This window comes from Arvicola amphibius, chromosome 7 (assembly GCF_903992535.2).
Source record: "Arvicola amphibius chromosome 7, mArvAmp1.2, whole genome shotgun sequence".
In the NCBI taxonomy this organism is placed as follows: Eukaryota; Metazoa; Chordata; class Mammalia; order Rodentia; family Cricetidae; genus Arvicola; species Arvicola amphibius.
This window is the reverse complement of record NC_052053.1, coordinates 91978455-91982470: the sequence shown is the minus strand read 5'-3', so window position 1 is coordinate 91982470 and position 4016 is coordinate 91978455.

Sequence of the window (4016 nt, the reverse complement as noted above, 5' to 3'; positions counted from 1 at the left end):
TGGTGCTACACAGATGACTAAATTTGGGTAAATCAAGATGTGAGAGTCAGCCAGTAAGAGGCTAGAGCTAATGGGCCAAACAGTATTTAAATGAATACAGTTTCCGTGTAATTATTTTGGGTAAAGCTAGCCGGCGGCCAGGAGCTGGGAAGCGGCCCGCAGCTCCATCTACAGTGTAGGTTGTTGTTAAACAATGTCTCATATAGCAGAGGCTGGCCTTGAGCTTCTCATCCTCTTGAGTGCTGGGATGTCACCTCTCTGCCTAACACATCATTTTTAAGTTAAACTAACATTTAACATCATCTTTAAGTTAAAAAATGTTTAATTTAAAGATTCATTTATTTATTACATATACAGTGTTCTTTCTGCACGTATCCCTGCACACCAAAACCATCATTACAGATGGTTGTGAGCCACCATGTGGTTGCTGGGAATTGAACTCAGGACCTCTGGAAGAGCAGCCAGTGCTCTTAACCACTGAGTCATCTCTGCAGCCCTTAGCCTTTATTTTTATTTTTTCTGCGTATGGTTGTTCTTACTGCATGTATGGCTGTGTACTATGTACATGCAGTGCTCTTGATTGGATCTCCTAGGACTGGAGTCACAAAAAAGTCATGAGCTACCATATGGGTACTGGGAACCAGGTTTAAATTCTCTGGAATAGCAACCAGTGCTCTTAACTGCTGAGCCATCTCTCCAGCCCTCCATTTAAACCTTTTTTTTTTTTAAAAAAAAAAACAACTTTATTTTTAGCAATTGTTTATTCATGAGCTGTGTTTATGTATGTGTATGTCTGTAGGAATGTATGTCACGTGCATGCGGGCGCTCTTGGAGGCCAGATCCCACAGAGTTAGAATTATAGGCATTTGTGAACCTCCCTATGTGGGCCCTGGGTTCTGAACTCATGTCCTCTGAAAGGCTAGTAAGTGCTGTTAAGCACTGAGCAGTTTCTATGGTCCCATTTTAAAGTTATACAAGGAACCTCTAACACACCTAGGTTTTATGGATGCTGGAATGGGATTTCCAGAATGTCACCAGCCTCCTCAACTGGCCCAAATAGTAGCAATCATTTGTACTGACTGGCTTACTCTTGCTCCTTTTTTTGTGGGAGGAGGAAAGGTTTGAGTTTTATTGGAGTTGTTTAAGTGCTAGGTTCCCTGGGAAGAAGAGAAGAACAAGGGGAGGAATTAGTCACCTGTCCACCACCCTCCATCCTAGCTCACACAGCTCGCTTCTAGCCCCAGTAAGGGAAAAGCTGGAGTGAGAAAAGGAGAAGGAATTGTGTAAGATTTGGAGCAAGTAAAAGCACAAGCATGTAGACAGAGGTTTCTGTTGACAGAAGTTTCTGTCCCACCCAGTTCCTGCCTGGTCAGGTAGCCGTTCAGTCACAAAGAATCACACAGAGGTCTATATTAATTATAAACTGATTGGGCTGGAGAGATGGCTCAGTGGTTAAGAGCACTGTCTGCTCTTCCAAAGATCCTGAGTTCAATTCCCAGCAACCACAAGGTAGCTCGCAACCATCTGTAATGAGATCTAGTGCCCTCTTCTGGCCTGCAGAAACACATGCAGGCAGAACACTGTATAAATAATAAATAAATAAACATAAAAAAGAGCTGGCCATTGATGGTGGATGCCAAAAAAAGTTATAAACTGGTGTATTAATTCATGCTTCTTATTAACTCTTACAACTTATATTAGCCCATAATTCTTGTCTGTGTTAGCCACGTGGCTTGGTACCATTTTCAGGGAGGCAGACACATCTTGCTTGCTCTGTGTCTGGCTTCCTCTGTCTGTGTGATGACTGCAGACTGAAACTCCCTCTTCCCAGAATTCTCGTTGCCCCGCCTCTACTTCCTGCCTGGTTACTGACCAATCAGCGTTTATTTAAAATACAAGTGACAGGGTACAGACCATTGTCCCACAGCACAAGCAGTTTTGCTTTTTTTTTTTTTTTTTTTTTTTGGGTCTTTTGAGGCAGGGTCTCACTATGCAGCCCTGGATGGCCTGAAACTTGTTATGTAGACCAGGCTGACCTCAAACTCACAGAGATCTGCCTGCCTACCTTCTGAGTGCTGGGATTAAGTTCATCAAGTCCAAGTAGTTAAGAAAGTGCACCACCAGTGTGTGTGAAGTCCAACTAGTTAAGGAAGTACACTAGTGTGTAAAAGGGTAGTATATCCCTTTTAGTCTAGCACGCGGGAGGCAGAGGCAGGATAATCTCTGTGAGTTCGAGTCCAGCCTGGTTGATATAAGGAGTTTCAGGACAGCCAGGACTACTTAGAAAGACCCTTTCTCTCTATAAATACACAAAGAAATAAGATGATAATATTCTAAGAAAAGAAAATAGAACACACAGTGAGAGGGTCATTGCTTCTTCCTGCCTTCCTCTTTGGCAACTTGCTGACTGACCTACAGTGGTCTTAGCAGAGAGGGGAGAGAATATTTGTTCCCAGCAGAGTGACAATGTTCTTACAGAGGCATTCCCTTTTATGGGGCTTGCAAATGTCAGGTCATCAGCGGAGAGGCTGAAATAGAAGAGCATAGTTGGTTTGTTCCTGAGCCCTTGAGGGCTTTCCGGAAACAACCTGACGAGGAGACCTTCCGAAGAGGCTAATGACATGTAGGCTGGGACACAAAAATGTACAAACGGGATGTTGAAGTTCTGCATTCTGAGATACCAGGCCTTCTTTCTTCTATATGTGGGTCACAATAAAATTCTGTCTTCATCAATGACACCGTGAAAAATGCCGTGGGCTCCTTGGTAAAGTGCATACTTGTCGCTTACACAAGGCTACAAAGAAGGCCTTGGGTTCATTCAATCCCTAACCCTGAAACCAAAAGGGGCTTGGGGTGTAGAGGGTAGAGCACAGGTCTTGAGTTCTGGAAGCACTGGGTTTGCTCTCCAGCACCACAGGCATTCAGGAGGATCGGACGTTCAAGGTCATCCTCAGCTAGAGAGGGAGTTTAAAGCCAGTGTGGATTACATAAGACCCTATCTCAAAATATAAACATAGAATAACCCCATTTAGGGGCTAGAGAGATGGCTCAGTAGTCAAGAGCACAGGCTTCTCTTCCAGAGGACTGGTTTTGATTTCCAGCACCTGTGTGACCACTCTCAGCCACCTGCAACTCCAGATCCAGAGGATCCTATACCCTCTTCTGACCTCCCAGAGTGCCGGGAACATACACTTACACAGTGCATAGGTAAAAAAAATCCATACACAGAGAATAAAATAAAAATAATTTTAAAAGTAAATAGATAAAACTTACAGGACAGCATCCGGGGCAGTCCATCCCCCCATTAGTTGATTGCCCAGCCCCCCACTTCTTGGAGGGCTCTTTAGTTAAAAGTGAGGGATCTCTCTGAAACTGTCCCCCCAGCTGCAACTAGAGAAAGTCTAGCTGCAGGGTTTCTGAATGGAAAGAAAATAGGTTTTTGTTCTCTGTTAGGGACAATGAATCAGATAGGATTGGATATAGGCTTCTGAGGCAAAATTTTTGCTATTTCAGCTGAAGAAGGAGAGGACACACTGGATAAATGGCAGATACGGGATATAGATTCCAGCCGTGAAGGGGTTGCCAGCATCAAAGGGCAGCAGAGTATCTGTCCCAGGTCCACTTAAACATTTTTTTTTATTTCATTTACTTGTTTTGGGGGATGGGCAAGAACACGCCATAGCACACATGTGGAGGTTAAAGGACGACTCTGTGCTTTGATTTTTGGCTTCCCCTGTGTGTATCCTGAGATTGGTTCAGGGGATGGAACTGAGGTTGTCGGCTCGACAGCAGGAGCCATTACCACTGCCTTTTGTTTTTGTTTTGAGAGGTGTGGGTGCTGGGGAGCGAATCCAGGTCCTCTGCAGGATCAGCAAGTGTTCCTAACCTCTTAGCCGTCTCTCCAGCCTCAGTTCTTTTCCTAACGTTGACACGAAGCCGTTAGTTATCTTCACATTGACAGTTGGTAGACTTGCTTTGCAAACCCTTATCATATTTTCCAGAGAAAAACACACGGA